The sequence below is a fragment of the Phascolarctos cinereus genome, unplaced genomic scaffold (genome assembly GCF_003287225.1).
Source record: "Phascolarctos cinereus isolate Bilbo 61053 unplaced genomic scaffold, phaCin_HiC Scaffold_9;HRSCAF=440, whole genome shotgun sequence".
NCBI classification, from domain to species: domain Eukaryota; kingdom Metazoa; phylum Chordata; class Mammalia; order Diprotodontia; family Phascolarctidae; genus Phascolarctos; species Phascolarctos cinereus.
Window position 1 is genome coordinate 15,146,885 of NW_027556402.1, and position 18,363 is coordinate 15,165,247.

The following is an 18,363-nucleotide window of genomic DNA, read 5'->3' on the forward strand; positions in this document are numbered from 1 at the left end:
ATTGCTGATCAAACTACCACCATTTAAGATAACAAACAGATTTGTTATAATTGAACCCCACAAAAATGCAATGTGCTCTTTTCCCTCCCAAAGAGCACACTGAATGTGTAGTGTGCCAGTGTGATAAAGTTTCAACTCAATCAACCAGGCTTCATTTATTAAGCTAACTACAAAGGGCCAGGCTTTCTAGGGTCTAGGAATGGAGTCAGTGAGTGAGCTAGCATTTAGGTACCTACTATGTGCCAGGCATTTATGCTAACCTCTGGGGATACAAAGAAAGGAAAAAAGTCACCAACAAGAATGAAATAGTGTCTGCCTTCAAAGAACTTCCATTCTATCAGCGGAACCAGCTTATACACATATTATATTTTGTAGACCCATGATTTCATCTCTGTGTCTGCCTATTGAGATCACCATTTCCTCTGAGTTACAGTTCTGGTCAGTCATTTAGAGTACTGACAGGTTAACTGCTTTGCTCATGGTCACCAAGATGGAACTGAACCCGGGTGTCCTTGACTCCAAGATGGCTCTTCTCCCACTGTGCCGTATTGTGAGTGGGTGTCTGAATATATAGAAATTCCTATGTATGATATGTCCTTTCAACCTAAAATCCCAGTCCCAAAAAGCCATCTCAGCTTCCTCAACTAAGAAGCTTCACATCTTCTCCTTATGTTATTCTCATCTACATATGAATCCAAATGGAAGAAGGGAAAAAAGGACGACAGAGATTCAATAAGCTGTGAGCTGAATTTATTATATGGGGAGTGTAAAGGAGAGCATTAGTCCTTTGGAAGAATGATTCATGTTAATCTAACAAGGTTGGAGCTACTATCTAATGCTCAATAATAGAGGCTGATAACTAGGCAGATAGAGAGATTCACAAAGACAGCTTGAGTCAGTCTTCCAGGCAAAGCTACAAATAAACAAAAAAATATGGCCTTAGTTAGGTTTTATTCCACAATATTGTTTTTGGGGCAATCTGTTCCTGTTATTGTTGCTGTGAGCTATGAAGGCTACTCAGGAGCAACCGCCATGGAGGTTGTTATATTTTATGTTTTGGATTTTATATTTGATTCTGGATATAATAGAACCACTAGAATTTATTGGGAGGAGGCAAGGAATTGAATAAGCACCATGGTCACAGCTAAGCTTTAGGTATATCCTTTGGTAACCCAATGGAGAATGGACTCAGCAAAACCTTCTGCAGGAAAAGAGGCATTCAGATTCTGGCTGGTCCAGGTCATTAAGCTATTGAGGGTAAATTGGAAATTCAGCCAGGAGGTTTTTTTTAAACTGCAAAAACAAGTATTCTTCCCACTGCACCACCCACCCACCAAGTTCAGTACGAACAACTTATCTTTACCTGTGTTTATTGAGGTCCTCTTTGGGGGACATTTTGGGGATTTCTTAATATGGGGGATTTCCAGGATTTGGCCCATATCCACCATATGGAGGATATGAAGGTCCTCCAAGAAATGGACCATTTCCAGGATTTCCAGGATACTGAGGCCTCGGAGCAAATCCTCCAAAAAGTGCCTGCTAAAAGAAAGAGAAAATAGCAGACATGAGGTTATGACATTCTGCTTCATTTGTAATATTGTCAATTTCTTAGTATTCTTGATGACACTGAAAAAATAGGTATATACAAATGTAACAGGATTTGTAGAACTGCTCACCCATGACAGGGTTGTTTGAATCACCTGACTCACCTGTTTGCGCTCTCGAGTAGACTTGGCTTATGTATATATTTGACCTCTTTAGTACAACAACAGAAAATCTCTCAATCAACTAACCCATGAGGACTCACCAATTCTTCAAATATGATTTATTTGATAAAGTGGAGAAGCCTCATTCCCAAATACTAGTTATTCTTTTCATAGTTCATGCTTTTAAAAAAAGCTCAGACAGTTCTCTTTTCTATATTTTCTCACAATTGAAAAAAGAAACAGCAAACAGTATACTTTCCTTGACTCCATTGGGAGAAAGATGGAAAGGAAAAAGCACAGACTTTTCATGATTCCACAGGGAGAAGATAACCAGAGATGATGGTCATTACTGTAACTATGGCTTCTCTATTCTTACGCATGATATAGTGGAAAGAAATAAATACCTCTAGAATTAAAAGACCTGGCTTCAAACTCTGCCTGTAATGTCCACTGTCTATGTGAACCTGGGTGAGTCATTTAATCTTGAGGGGACTCAGTTTCCTTAGCTATGAAATGAAGGGGTTAGATGAGATGGCCTGTAAGGCTCTTTCTACCTCTAGATCTCTGATACTGTGAGAGAGACACCATGGCCTCTGAAGGAAGGAGTTTAGAAACAAAGTTTATAGATGAATCTATAGCAGGAGATTCCAAGACTGAGTGAGATGGGACCTTAGAAATCTGGTCCATCATCACTGAAACATAGAATAGAAAAAATGAGGTGACCTGATCAGTGTTACAGAGGTAATAAGCAGCAGATTCTACCCTGAATGACTGGAAAAGAATGATGACAGAGAAATATATACTGAAATCCTTCTTTAAAATAAATTTCAAAGTGTCTAAGAAATTTTTCCTTATGCTTGAAGGACATTGGCAGAGAAACCCATCTACATGACATTAAAATTAAATAAAAAGAATTGTTCTTAGTAAAAAAAAAATCAATTTATTTTGTGGACAGAACTGTTTGTGCATGAACTAGTTATCCCTGTTATTCAGTGGCAACCTAATATCTGTGAAAGTTTTGAGAAAATGCGTTTTACTCAAATTCTTCAGATATAGACAGGAGTCAATAAAAGGGAGAACTGATCTGTTTCATAGATGACATGTCAAAAATCCACTGTTGCTTAGTGATATGGGCATCATGATGAAGCCCGTGTATAGGCACAATTCTATTTAGCCACAAAAAATGTGGCTAGAAATCAGCTTGGAGGCCAAAAACTAGTAAATAGCAGAATAACTAGATCAGATAGTTGGAATTTGAGGAGATATGTTAACTCCTCACTCTCTAAATCCAAACCAAACCAAATTGAGTCATTTCAGCCAATATTTGTTAAGATCTTCCTTTGCGCAAAACCCTAGGCATATAAATGAGACTCCACTGAGACTCTACAAATGAGCAGAGAACCTTAAAATATCCAAGAATGCCTCTGATGTCTCTTGTGCTTGGAATGAGTTAGTGAAATCCTATAGAATCTTTGGCAAAATGATGTACAATTTAGGGAAGTAGGGAGAAGAGGCTGAGTATGGGAGTCATTTCCCGCAGTAAAATTTGACCTTATTTAACATGATTATTGTAATGTAGCAATTCTACCCCAATCAATGAATATGGAAGATAAATGTGTAAGCAGATTGTGTATTCAGAGCTAGTAAACTCCTAGCAGTCTCATACTTAATGAATGGAACCAATATCTATTTCTGCTTTATTTAAATCCATCTTTGCTCAGGAACAATGAACAATAAGATATTTTTTGGGGGAAATTAAAGATAAAGAAGTATACCAACATAATTTGCAACATGTTAAATCCAATAAATTACATGTTAAACACAATAAAATATAATTTTACCTCTCTGCAACAATCCCGCCAATAATACTTCTATTAAGATAAAGGAAAAAAAATTAAGGATATTCATTACTGAATTTCATTTAACTACTTTGAATTTGTTTGAAAATGTCTTACCTCTTCAGATGAATGGTCAGCTCCCTTTGGAAAAGAAAAACATAAATAGATTGAGTTATATGACATATTAAAACAAACAAACAAACAAACACATTGAGTTAACTGGGTTATGGAATGAGTTTCCCCTACACTGAGGAAGAGCAGAATTTTGTCCCAAATATGTAGATAAACATTCATCATCTTCACATTTGTTTGGGGAAATCTACATCTTGTCCCTTCTAGGGCAGGAAAAAGCTGGGAGTATAAAATGAAGAGTTGCTTAGCTGAGGCTACAGGCACAAGGAAGTTTTCTAGCTTCTTCAGAGACTGATATAGATAGTAAAAACAAAACAAAGAAACAAATTAAAATGTACTAATCTGGAGACACGGGAATGCCAAGTCTCCAGATGCCAAAGGACCATTGTTGGAAAGAGGGGTCGATCGCTCCCAACAACAGCCCCTTCTCAATTTCCCCAAGTGCTTATGGCCAGGACAGCCAGAAGAGGCACAAGAAAGGCTAAAAGATAGAGCTTTATGGTTCTAGGCTCCTATGGAATAGAGAGGACAAAAATCCCTGCTGCCTTTAGTCTCTTTTCTGCTTTGTGTTATATTTGTCTTTCTTTTTTCTTTGCAAGGCAATTGGGGTTAAGTGAATTGCTCAGGGTCACACAGCTAGTAAGTGTCAAGTGTCTGAGACCAGATTTCAACCCAGGTCCTCCTGACTCCAGGGCCGGTGCTTTGTCCAATGCACCACCTCGGTGCCCCCATATTTGTCTTTTCAATGAAGAAGAAACTTAGGTAAATAAATTAACTCTCATTTCTGTGGTGCCATTGAGTTTTAAAGTGTTTTGATTCCAAGAACCTTATGAGAAAATGTTATTTATTTTCATTTTACAGATGAGGGAACTGAGTCTCAAAAACTTAGATGACTTGTATCTATGTAGCCAATGAGTGTCAGAGCCACAATTTGGATGTGGGACACAATGTCAAGGACTCATTGCACACAGCATGCACTCACAGTGTCTATAGGTTTCTTGCAATTTGAGAAACAACATTAAAAAAAATTCAATTTAATTTTAGTTTCAGTTCCAAATTCTCTCCCTTTCCCTCTTTCACTCATTTGAGAAGGTAAAAAAACAAAGGTCATCACAAACATGTATAGTCATTCAAAACAAATTCCCTTAATAATAAAGAAGTAAAGAAAGAAGAAGGAAGGAAGGAAGGAAGGAAGGAAGGAAGGAAGGAAGGAAGGAAGGAAGGAAGGAAGGAAGGAAAGAAGGAAGAAAGAAAAAATTAACAAAGAAAGGTAGGCATGAAGGAATCAAGAAAGAAGGAAAGAATAAAGAAAGGAAATGAAGAAGGGAGATAGGGAGGGAGGAACATTGGAAGAAAGAAAGAAATGAAAAAAGGGAAAAGAAGAAAGGAAGGGACATGGAGAGGAAGGAAGGAAAGAACAGGAAAGAAGGTAAGAATGGAAGAAAAGAAACACAGAGAAGGGAAGAGAGGAAGGAAAGGAGGAAGAAAGGAAAGCAGAGAAGGATCCAGGAGGTAGGGAAAAAGAAGCATGGCACAGAAGCATTTTTCATTCTGTTTAATGACCCTCAGTTTTTATGACCACAATTGTCTATATCAACCATTCCTAATTACCTGATATTGAAGAGAGGGCACTCAGGAAACACTAAAGTGTCCAGATTCACTGGGTTGTTCCATTAAGACCCAAGGGAATATTTCTCTGTCTCCCATGAATTCTGTGCTCGGGAGCCTTAGGCTGTAAAAACAGCTCACATTTATGGGAGAAAGGGAAAGGACCCTGACTTCAAGGTCTCGCTGAGAAATTCTACCAACGCACCTTCCCTGCAACTGAGAGTCCTACAAAGTTGCCTGGAACCCTGACAGGTGACGTGATTTCCCAGGGTCACAGAGCCAGGGTGAGAGAGATCAGACTTTCTCAGTCAGAGACCAGCTTTTTACTCATCTTACCTTGGCTTTTTGTACCTCACACGTATCTGGTGCTATGAAGGTATTAAGGTCTTTATATGAATTATCTCCTTTCATCCTTATATGTCAGCCTTGCAAGGTAAATAGTACAATGCACTTTACAGATAAGGGAAGTGAGTTCCAGAGAAATGCATTTTACATATCTCTAGGTGAGGACTTCAGACTTGTAGTATCAACAGCAACAAATCCCATTTACAAAGGAAATCTACACTTTTCAAAATACTTCTGACAGCTACTGAGACAGCCAGGTGGCACAGTGGAGAGAGATGTGACCTTGCAGTCAGGAAATTCCGTGTTCCTTGGACATTCATTAGTCTGTGATTCTGGGCAAGTCAATTAACCTCTGCCTCCCTCAGTTTCCTCATCAGTGAAATTAGGATAATGAGTTGTACCTCCCTCCCAGGGCTGTTGCAAGAATGAAATGAGTTATTCCTAGGGAGCTGTGTAAATTTTAAAATGTTCTAAAAATAATGGCTATTATGTGCTGTCTTATTTGATATCCACAACAGGGAATAATCCGGGAGAATATTATTGCTCAAGTTTTAAGCATATGGGAATTACAAGATAGTGGAAACTTTTGTATAATAAATGGCTGAGATTGGACTCAAATGGGTCTCCTGACTCTGTCAATCAGCTGACCCAAGCAATTTCTCTGGTGCTAAGTGGAACAAAGACACGAACCAAAGCATTCTGGTCCTCAAGGAGATGACATTCTGTCAGCAGGAATAACATGTGCCTAGAAATTAAGGACTGAGCTGGTTGTGAAACAGAGGGGTCGTATTTCATCCTAGGGCCCCTGGAGCTTAAGGATCAGAAGAAAGACCTGGCCAGAGCTGTGCCTGAGGAATATCCTGTTGTCAGCTGCAGGGAGGATGGATGAGAGAAGGAAGGGAGAGGCAGGGAGACCAATGAGGAGGCTACGGTGATCATTCAGGTGAGAGGTGAGGAGGGCCAGACTTCCTCCAGAAGGGAATGGATGTGAGAATTGTGGCAGACCCAGAATCATCCAAATCTGCGATTGGATATTTGAGGAGAGGGAGTAGCTACATTTGAGGCTGAATTTCTATGTCTAGGCCCTTGGGAGGATGGGGCTCGAATGAGATAATGTTTATATTGTGCACAGCACAGTGACTGACTCACAAGCAGGCACTTAATACATTCTGATTTCTTTCCCTCTCCCTGGCTCTCTCTCTCCCACTCTGACAGAAATAGATAAGTTTAGAATAAGGGTGAGCCAGGGGAGGGGGAAAAGATAATGACTTCTATTTTGGTCCTGGGGAGTTTGAGATGACTATGAGCCAGCCACTTCCAAATGTCCAGTAGCTCACTGGATCGTGGTGTAGAACTGGAGCTCAGGAGAGACAACGTGATATCATTGCTGGAAATTGCAGAGAGGAAGCTTTAGGTTTCATGGAAAGAAAACTATCCTAATAATTAGAGCTATCCAAAAGAAGAATGATCTGCCATGATGGGTAGTGAGCCCATTCCCCTTTGTTGCCACCACCAGTAGACATACAAAGTCTAGATGACCATTTGTAGAATATATTGTTGAGAATATTCTGTTTCAGTATGAATCAGATGAGATACCCCAAGGAGGCCCCTTCCAACTCTATTCTTCATTCATTTCAATCATGCCTGACTCTTCATGATCCCATTTGGGGTTTTGCGACAAAGATACTGGAGTGGTTACCTCCATTTCCTTTCCCAGATCATTTTACAGATGAAGAAGTGAGGCAAAGAAGCTTAAGTGACTTGCACAAGGGTTATACAGCCAGTAAGTGTCTCAGGCCAGATGTGAACTCATGAAGATGAGTCTCCCTGACTTTAAGCTCATGTTCTAACATACTTTGGTCACATTAGGACTAATTCTGTTTACCTTACATCATATTGCCACTCAATCTTTGTAGTTACCTACTTCTAAAAAACACATGGCATTTCTCCAAAAGCCAGACAATAAAAAAATTGGAGTTAATTGAACTTTTAAAAAAATGTGAGTTGGGAACAGCAAAAACCTATAACTTGGTAAGCATGGTAAATTTACTTTATTTGATAAACCCAATGATACTGAAGATGCTCCTGGGGCAGACTTGGGGTAGAAGGAGAAGATCAGGCAAAAGAACCCAAACAAAATCACATTGGTGGAGGAAAGAAGAGTAGCAAAGGAGAAAGCAGAGGCAGAACAAATCAGAGGAAGGAAAGCTAGAAGAGAGGAGCATCTGGGCAGCAGAGGAGGGGAGTAAGTTAAGCAGGTGACCCTTCTTCAATGGGACAACAAGCTATTTCAGGAGAAGACTTCCAAAATTCCTGCTTTGGGAAAGAAGGGAGAGGAGCACAAAGTGGTACGTTGACATTGAAAGAAAAAGCCAATACTGAGCTTATTTTCAGGGGAAGACAAGCAAAGAGTCAAGTGGAGAACAGTATGCCAGATTGTCCAGTTACTACAATTTTTTTTACTAGTTCTACTTTATGAGAATTGTACTGTTATTTCTATGACCCTCGTAGTCCCCTTGCTAACCTATAGTTTGTAAAATCTATGTTACCCCATGTGAAAAATTGGCCATCTTCAGTTCTCCAACATCTTACCAATTTTGAGGCTTCTGGTGAGTTACTTAAGTTGCCTGAGCCTCAGTTTCCTCATCTGTAAAATGAATTGGCTGGACCACATAGTTTCTGAAGTTTTTACCAGTTCTAGATCTATAATTCCATCAAATCTCCCTTTCCCCATACCAAATGTACATATATTTAGTATTTAAAAGTATCAGAATTTCTCTATAAACCGTTATTATCTTATACATTTTATACCTTGTTCCTCACATACATTTTTCATTGATAAGATGCCCATTCAGTGATACATTAGAACAAAAATTACTTGATATAGGACATGTTACAGATGACTGGAAGATAAGATCTTCTTTAGAGAGAGGATGGGATTCAGGATATCTCAGAGCTATTTAAACTCTGCCATCAGTGATATGCTAGTTGTTTTTATTGTAAATAATGTCAATAGTGACCTTGAATTGTCTTTCCTGACTGTGAACGAATATTGATTTTGTGCCCATTTTCGGTACCCACCCATGCCAAGAAGTCATTTAACAAGGCAAGTTTCACAATAGACTGTATCATTGAAGGCTCCAAATTGAAAACTAAAATATCAAATGCTTAATCCTTGTGCCAGTCTGGGCAGATAAAGGTGAAGAGGATGTGATGACTCATAATTGGGATGTAAGTTCTTTAAATAACACAATTGGTAAGTATCTGAGGCAGAATTTCAATCCTGATCTTGCCAACTCCAATTGAAACATTCCATCAACTATGACCTATAGATGTGCTGCAGGATGTGTTCTTCAGCTGTAGTTTAGTCTAGGTGCCCTTTGGGTCTCCTCCAGCCTAAGATTCTGTGATTCAGTGATCATAGCACTTAGTAAGTGTCTGCAATATACCGGCCAGAGGAAGGCCGACAATTTTGTGCAGCTCTCCCTCATTTAAATACAATTCACACATAAGTCAAGACATCATTCTCATAACGTCATTGGTCCTCTTCAAGAACAATGGTCCACCACCTCCGCCACCACCAATGACAATAAGCAAACAATGTACAAAGTTGACAGGATGTAAAGCCTAAGTTTGGGATTTAGAATCTGCTTCTATCCCATCTCAGAATCCCTGGGGAAAGTTACTTAACCTCTTGGTTAAGTAACTAGACAACTCTCAATTATTATGCCATCCAGACAAGTTTGGGATCCACATTACTGTAGAGAATTTGCATAATAGAAATCCCTCATATCCATAGTGCACTAGAAAGTGAGAAAATTTTTTTAAAGAAATGTGTTACTGCACTGTAGACCAGCAATATAAAAACAAAACTAGCTCTGCTCTCAATTAACTTTTAGTCACTAGTTGGAAGAGAGAGGACTGTACAATATACACAGATCGGGAAATGTAAGGCAGTCTGAGAAGGGAAAGAATATTAATGCCTGGAGAGATAAGAAAATGATTTATTAACAACATAATGTCAGAGGCGAGCCTTCAAGAATTGTAAGGATCTTTTGAAGTGGAGGCGAACAGGGATTTATTTATCACTGCATTAAAAGCAAGCAGGATAGGGTGTGGAAATGCATGGAGGTGGGGGATGGAATATTGAGTTTGGGAAATGTTATTAATTCCATTTTGGTTTGACAGGAGTAATGCAAGAGAGAAAAGGCAGGGAAATTACCCTGGGATAAGATTGTGAAAGAAAATGGAATTTGCGTTTTAGCCTGACTTTTTTGCTCCATCATTATCTCCCGCTCATGCATCATCTCCCAAGTCTGGGTCTTGCATCCATTTTTCTTCTCTCTACACACTATCTCAACTAGAGTCCTCCTCAACTCTCAAGATTTCAGTTATCACCTTTTTGCAGGTGACTTCCACATCTTTACACTCAATCTTCATTCATCTTTCTCAGAAAGTCTAGCTGTATGTTACCAAATGCCTCCTTGGTATCTTCAATGGATGTGCTATAGGCAGATAGAATCCAAAGAGTCCCAAACTGTCCTCATCATTTTTTACCTTAAGCCTGTCCCTTGTCCCAACTTACTTTTACTAGTGGCACCATCATGCTTCCAGTCACCTACATTCATAGCCTCAGAGTAACCCTTTCCTCTGCCCTCTCCCTCACCCTCATATATAACCAACCATGAAACTCTGTTGGTTCAATTTTCTCAGCATCTCTGGTACCTGTTCCTCTTTTCCATTCCTCACCATCACCTTAGCTGAAGCTTCCTTCACTTTCACCAAAACAATTGCAGTAGCTTCCCATGCTCTTTATTTGCTTTTATTTTCTATTTTTTCCAATCAGTCTATCACATAACTTCCAAAAGTGACCTGAAGTTTTTTTCTGAAACCAACAGCATCTCCTGCTCAAAAAACATCACTCACTTCTTCTCGCTCCTAAGACTAAAATACAAATTCCACTGTCTTTCACAGTCTTACTTCGGTATAATTTTCCCTGCCTTTTCTTCTCTTGCATTACTTTTCAAGCACACTGTGTTCCAGCCACACTGGACTTAATAGCATCTCCAAAAGTCAACATTCCATCTCCCACCTCCATACATTTGCACACCCTGTCCTGATTGCCTTTAATGCAATGACAGATAGGTCCCCATTTACCTCCATTTCAAAGAATCTTCATCTTTCTTGAAGGCTCAGCTCAGACATAATATTGCTGATGAATCTTTTTCTGATCCCTCCATTCAGATAGGTAGGAAAAAAACCTGGAAAAGGAAGGAGTTGAGGGATATAATTGTAGCTCCCTCCACACACATAAACCCCAAATGCATGATTACATAATTTGTAAGAGAAATTATTTCAAATGAAGTTCTCAAGTAATTGAAATAAAAATATTTTAAAAATAATTTTTCATTCAGTTAGCATTTCATATCCTGGCTACAGACAAATCAACCTTTTCACATTTCATGTTGGTTATTTTTCCCCAAAACAATAGTTGAGATAGGTCTTGGGTGATTGTCTGGATAAATCTATTTTTAAAAGTCTAGTTAGTATTTCCTATTGGAGGAAATGTGAATGCATTTAAGGATTTAACCAGTAATCAATGATCACCGATAAAGGATATACAGAGCTTTTTCCTTGTGAAGTTCACTACAATGCAACATTTCATTAAAAAACTCAAAAATATTTTTGCCATATATTACAAATGCCATATGCAAAAAACTACTAAATTATAGAGCTGATAGCTGCACTGAGACATACTTGGGTAAGAAAATTCTCAGATCAAAAAGAAACTATTTGTAGACATTTAATCAGTCATTCAACACAGGATGATTATTATATAAAAATCTCCTCAGAATGCTTCTCTTATTCTGAGTCTGCCTTAAGTTCACCAAGATAGGAACTTTGTGGAAAATGTGTGACTATAAGACCCAAGAACAACAAATATTAGAAACAAAAAGAGTATTGTAAAAGATATCTTGTTATCTCTCATCAAACACCGTATGAATAGGAGGTGACTGGAAAAAACTGGTGGACTTGAAAATGCAATAATATTTATCATAAATTAAAAAGGAGACCTTTTTTCCTATTGAAAAATGACATGCTCTTTGTAAATGTCAACTCTGTGCTTTCTTAAAGATGTGCTTTCATTTGCTTGTGACACACTCCACAAAGAATCATCAGGTCCCAGTAGGTGACCCATTGGTGTCCTATGGAACCCACACCTGACTAGAATCTGGATACTTCCAATTCCTTTTGCTGTTGGTTTTCATCCCCAGTGAAGATCAGGATGATCTTTATCACCCAAAATCTACATCCGTGAGAAATGACTGATAGCAGCACAGAGAGAATTCTTAGTCAATCAGATGAGAGTCTAAGGTGACTCTTATTTTCCTGTAAGTGCTGGCTCAATTTCCTGAGGTTCTGGATCACAGAGAGTTTAGGTATTGACGCCTGGTCTTTAGTAGGATTATAGAGAGAGTTCACTGACAGTCTGAGGACAACAAGTCTTCTAACCGGCATTTTGAAGAGAACTGAATTGTTAGCAGACAGTCCTAGGGGAGCTCAGTTTGTTTAGGGGTTTGAGTGACCTTGAGGAAGGGCCTCGCTCCCAAACTTTGGGGCACCACATGAGGGGGCACAGAGGCAAGATAGAAGCAGGTAAACAAGGAGAGAGGAGTGTGACAAAGGAGTTGCCTGTGGTGAGACAGGCAGAACCAGAAGGGGGCGACAGGGAGAGCAAGTCCACCTAGCAGCAACTTTCTCCCCTGGTTCTGCAGAGCCCAGAGGTGACCGACTTCTGGTTCAATTGCAGCATTTTGCATTTGATCTAATTGTTTATCCTCTTTTCTTTCTTCTTGGTTAATAAATTGCTTGGTCACTAGCAGTGAAGTGTCTAATTGTATCAGATTGTTGTTTGACCAAAAGGAACCTAGTACATAGTGGAAGTCTTATTCCAGAATAGGCACTGAGCCAATTGCAAGGAATTTTCTCAGTTTTTGAAAATAATCCGGAGCACCCCCACTAGGCTGCTGTCCAACCAGGTAGGAGAGAATTAATGGGGAAAGAAGCCTCTATCAGAATGAAGAGTAGGGAGTTGTGGTTTTCTCTGGGTGTACCTTTGACAACTTGTATCACACAACTACGGGGAAGCCAGGTGGTGCAGTGGATATATTGGGTCTGTAGTCAAGGAGTCTCATCTTCATGATTTAAATCTGTCCTCAGACAGTTAACTTGCTGTGTGACCCTGGGCAAGTCGCTTAACCCTGTTTGGCTCAATTCCTCATTTGTCAAATGACCTGGAGAAGTACAGGTTGAAGCATCATTTTTTCATTTTATTTATCTTGGTTTTTTCTTTTTGTTTGTTTGTTTTCTCCCAGCATGGCTAATATGGAAATGTGCTCTGAATGGCTTCAAATGTATAGCTGTTTAACTTCTCAATCGATAGGAGAGGGGTCATAGGAGGGAAAGAATTTGGAATTCAAATTTTTTTAAAAGTTAAAATTAAATTAAATTAAAAATCAAAAAAAGAGAGCTCTGATCATCATAATGACCACACATGATTCCAAAGAACTAATGAGCCACTCTGCCCAACTCTTGATGGGGGATGGGACTCAAGGTGCAAGGGGAGACTTATTTTTACATGACCAAGGTAGAGATTTGTTTTGCTTTATTACATCTTTTTGTAACAGGTGTTTTATGTTTCTTTTTTTTTTTTATAATTTGGAGGAGGCAGAGGGTAGGATGGAGAGATGGTAGCCTTTTGCTGATTGAAATGAAAACATAATTTAATTTAAAATGAGCAAAAGCCATTATTGTCATTTTGTGGAGGCAAACAGGTTTAAGTGACTTACCCATGGTCACACCGCTAGTAAATGTCTGAAGCTGGATTTGAACTCAGGAATATGAACCTTTCTGACTATCAGGCTCAGCATTTTATCCACTGTGCCACCCAAAAGTCTTAGTGCACCTTTATACTTTAAGAGCTTTAATTGTTCCCAATTGTACTCAGAATTTTCTGGGAAGATCGCAGAGTAGAACAGAAAATTCCAAGCTCTCCAGATTTCCTCCACAAGCAAGACAAACTAGCACCTCAGGGTGAATGTAGAGCAACTAAATTAAAGAAGATTTGGGGCAGAACAGTTGTCCTGGCACAACTGGAGAAGACCTGAAGAATGATCCCAGGGTGGAGGATTGGCCAAGTCAAACGTAAACCCATCCAGGCTAGCTCCACTGAAACAGCCAGTAGTAAACCCTGGAGGCAGCCGCGACCTCAGCCACAGGAATTCTCACCTCCTGGACAGTGTGGAAAGTTGGGCATCTGAGAAGGAGAAGAATGAGGGAGCTGCTCCTGACAATGGATGCCAGGCCCAGCTATGCTGCTGAGACATGGTCCTGAGAGAAAAGGAACCAGCACTCACCTTGCAAGTACAGAAGCCGTGGGGTCGCTTATGGGTGGACTTACAGGAGAGCTAAGTTTCTGGTCTTGGTTATAGGCCAGAGGGAACAACTGAAGGTCATAGCCTTTGGAGGGTTCTCAGGGATCAAAGGTATTCCCAGCATAGTGTACTGGGGGCCATAGCTGTGGCTTGGAGGGGAAAAGGATTACAGAGGTTGGGCCCAGGATAAAGCTCAAAAAATAACAGTAAGAAGGACCTGAGGCCAGAGACACCATCCCCCACGCCCCAGGCTTAGAGGTGATTATAATAACAGATTGCTAAAAAAATTTTAAAAATGAGCAGACAAAGGAAAAAGAACTGAGTGAGAATAGAGAAGACCACAGCTCATCTTCAGAGGAGGATACTGAAGCAAAAAAAAGTCCTCCACTACTTCAAAGCATGATGCCAAATGGTGGTCTGCTGAAAAAGAATTCATAGAAGAACTCAAAAAATGACTTAAAAATCAAATCACAGATTGAAGAAAAATTTTAAAAAGAACAATCCAAGAAAAACAAGAAGATTATGAAAAAAAAAGTCAACCAATTGGAAAAGGAGATCCAGAATCCTAAAGAACAAAACAACTACCTGAAAATTAGAATTGGGGAAAGGGAAGCCAGTGAATTTATAAGAGACCAAGAAATAATAAAACAAAATATAAAGAATGAGAAAATAGAAGAGACTGTGAAACATAAGAAACACAACTGATCTGGAGAATAGATCAAGAAGAGAAAACATAAGAATAATTGGGCTCCTTGAAAGCTACAATTGAAATAGAATTTTTATATAATAATAGAAGAAATAATTAAAGGAAATTGTCCTGAAGTATTAGAACAATAGGGGAAAGTAGGAATAGAAAAAATCCATTGATTGCCACCTGAAAGAGCTCCTCAGAGGAAAACTTAGAGGAGTATCATAGTCAAATTCTGAAACCCTCAGGTTAAGAAGAAAATATTAAGAACAAGAAGAAAAAAACAAGTCAAATATAGCAGAGTCACAATTAGAATTACACAAGACCTAGCAGCAGCTACACTAAAGACTCCAGGTCTTGGAACACTATATATGAAAGAGCAAAAGAACTGGGGTTATGGCTGAAGATATCGTCCCTAGCAAAGTTCAGTATAATTCTGTACAAAAATAATGGATTTTCAATGAATTGACAGACTTTCAGCATTTTGTTGCAAAAAGACCAGAACTTTATAGAAAATTTGACATGCAAGATCTAAGAGAAATATAAGGTAAATATCAAAGACAAATTACAATGGACTCAATAATGACAGATTATTTAATTTTAACATTTATTTAATATATATTTATAATATATTGTAATATATACTATGTAATATTTAATTATCTCTTACAAATGAGGTGCAAGAGGAAAACCTGGTATAGAGGAAATAGTTTTGGGAGGAAGGTTAGTAGTTCTGGCACCCTACTGTCATCAAGAATGGGTTAAAGAGGGAATAATACATACACGCACACACATACATACATCTAGAAAGATATGAAAGTCTTCTAAATTCAGAAAGAAGTAAAAGGGCAAGGGGATAGAGGATAAGAGAGTATTAGGAAATAGGATAAGGGGGGTATAGAAGAGTCTGTAGATTAAAGAGAATGGGATAAAGAGGGAACAACATATATGTTTAGAAGGGTACAAAAATCTTCTAAATAAAGAAAGAAGTAAGAGGGTAAGGACGTAGGATGGAGGGAGAAGATAACAGAATGACTCTTCAAGGGAGGGTAGGAATGGGATGGCATGGTAACAGGTAGAAGTAAAGTAGAAGAGTGAGGAGGGATAGGAATAGAGTGAAAATGATAGTGAGGAAAATAGGATGGAGGAAAATATACAACAAGTAATTCTAGTTTAGAATATGAATGGGATGAATTTACTCATAAAATGGAAACTGATTAAATTAAATAGCAGATTAAAAATTCAAATTCAACCACATTTTACTTTCAGGAAATGCTATAATGAGAGATACACACAAACATAAAGGTCAGGAGTAGAATCTATTATGTAAAAACAGGGATATTATATCATGTTCTCAGACAAAGTTAAAGCTAAAGTCAATTTAATCAAAAGAGAAAAATATGGAATGCACACTGTGTCAGCCATATCAATCATATTAGAAAGTATAAAAAATATGAGAATATACCAGCCAAAACAGGCCCACGAACTCTATGAATGTAAATACAAAATACCTTTTTTGCAAAGTTAGATCTAAATAATTGAAGTAATGTTTTGTACATGAGTAAGTAAAGTTAATATAATTTTTATAAATGATAATTTTACCTAACTAATCTATGTAATGTTATCCCAATTAAATTACTAAAAATTATCTTACTGAGTCAGAAAAATGATAATAATGGGGCTCATTTGGAAGAGCAGAAGGTAAGGAACTTCAAGAAAACCAGGGAGAAAAATGTGAAGGGACTAGATTTAATAGGATCAGACCTTAAACTATATTATAAGGTGAGAGCAGTGTTGGAGTATAAAATGGATAAGTTTGGTTATTTTAAATTAAAAATTTCTTGTTTAAATAAAACCTATGTAGCCAAGATTATAGGGGAAAAAAAACTTCTCATAGACAGTGTTTCAGATTGAATGTGATTGGGCTGTAATATTGTTGTAGTGTGGAAATGCTTAGGTGGTGGATCTAGAACAATATGGAAAGATTTGGACTTATGAAGACTTAATTGTAGTTTTAGGGGGTGGGTAAGAAGGAGAGAAATATAGTAAAAATTGCACAGCAGAGGACAAAAGAAAACCTATAAGGAAGTAAAGCAAAGATGGACAGCTTTGAAAATAAAGTGTATTATTTATTATATATAATGTATATTATACACTAATATATATTATATATTATCATATAGATATATATTATATTGAAATGGAAATTTATTGTTTTATATTGAATCCTCTCACATTCTGCAATGTGTTTTTTCTTATTTTGTATTTAAGTTTAAAGTAAATTTAAAAGCTTAAAAAAAATTCTCCTAAAACAACAAGAACTAGGTACTAGGAACTAGGTAGTAATTAAGTCAGCTAGGTTTTCATTTTCCCAGAACAGAGACACTTTCAAATATGTTGAAACCCTAAGGAACCCTAAGGAGGGACTTTTATCATGCTATAGGACATTTCTTAACTCAGAAAACTAGGAACTCAGAAATAAGGAACTAGCTTGATTACTTCTCTGTTAAAGGTAGATATCCTAGGTTTCTGATACATAATTATGTTATTTAAAGTCACAGTTCTTTCATTCCATTTGGGTGTAATTCTTTTATCTGAGACTCTCACATCAGAAAGAATTGTTGTCCCTTTGGAGAATTTTTCCCTATTCTGACTTTTTGGAAAAAAATCTGACTTCCTTCTTGAAAAAAATATATGGACATCATTCTTAGATGTCCTTCAATGTATTGGTACCAACTCCCTTTCCCAGCAGGCAGCTCAGAAAATTAATAAAATGAAATTTATTTGAAAGATTAACAAATAAGATTTATGATGTATCCCTGGGACAATAAAGACACCATCTGCTAAAGATCTCTGCAGTCTTGAGTGTTCATTCTGTTCTATGCAGTTACCAGCAGGTAGCATCATGCATCATGCCACTTTCCTTGTATTCTCTGCCATCCCAAACAGCTCTCTTGACCCAAGAGTGTGGCAGAGAGGGCACAAGTCCTTCACAAGTTTCCCTCTGACATCCAAAGAGTGAATCACTGAGGTAGGGTGAGATTTGACTCTCATTTTGAGCCCAGAGATCCCTAGACTGTTTTTGAGAATCTTTATGCAATAGAGAGAAGAATGCTTCTAGAGTGTTCCCAGGCTGCCAGAAGGGACAGTTCTCCCTGCTGCCAAAGTGCCTTAAATGCATATGTGATCATGTAATTCTCTTACTCAATAAACTTCAGTGGCTCCCTATTGCTGCTAGGACCAAAAAGGGGAGGAGAAAAGTCTGTGAACTACAGGCTAATGAGCTTGACTTTCCTTCCTGAGGAAATTGCAGAAATACATGGTTGGAGAAAATTTGGAAAGAGCCAGCATGGCTTCATTATCAGATCCTGCCACACTAACCTGCTCATACAGAGGTTTCAAGAGTTACATGGTTAGATCTGCATTTAAGGCACTTTGGCAGCAGGGAAAACTGTAGGGATTGGAGAGTAAGGGAGGAGTCACTGACATAACAGGTGCAAGCCTAGGAGCTTCCAGGGGCTGAGATGACGGATGACTATGGTATCACAATTGGGAAGAAAGATGAGGGAACTCTTGGCAAATGGTCCCAAGTTTTTGAGCAAAAACCTTCA

The 18,363-nt window shown here is 38.3% G+C and overlaps 1 long non-coding RNA gene across 10 annotated transcripts; it reads right to left on the bottom strand.

The window, feature by feature from the left end:
- Positions 1-728: 728 nt before the first annotated feature.
- Positions 729-14,384, bottom strand: LOC110209861 (uncharacterized). 10 transcript variants are annotated; one of them, XR_013483891.1, is made up of 6 exons: positions 11,387-11,481; positions 10,787-10,890; positions 3,662-3,685; positions 3,548-3,577; positions 1,364-1,539; positions 729-913 (listed from the first exon to the last, which is right to left on the bottom strand). It is a non-coding gene; the product is annotated as an uncharacterized LOC110209861 (long non-coding RNA). The 10 variants fall into 10 exon arrangements; XR_013483896.1 differs by lacking the exons at positions 10,787-10,890; positions 11,387-11,481 and adding an exon at positions 14,047-14,384; XR_013483890.1 differs by lacking the exon at positions 3,548-3,577 and having other exon boundaries at positions 11,387-11,480.
- Between the last annotated feature and the right edge of the window lie 3,979 nt (positions 14,385-18,363).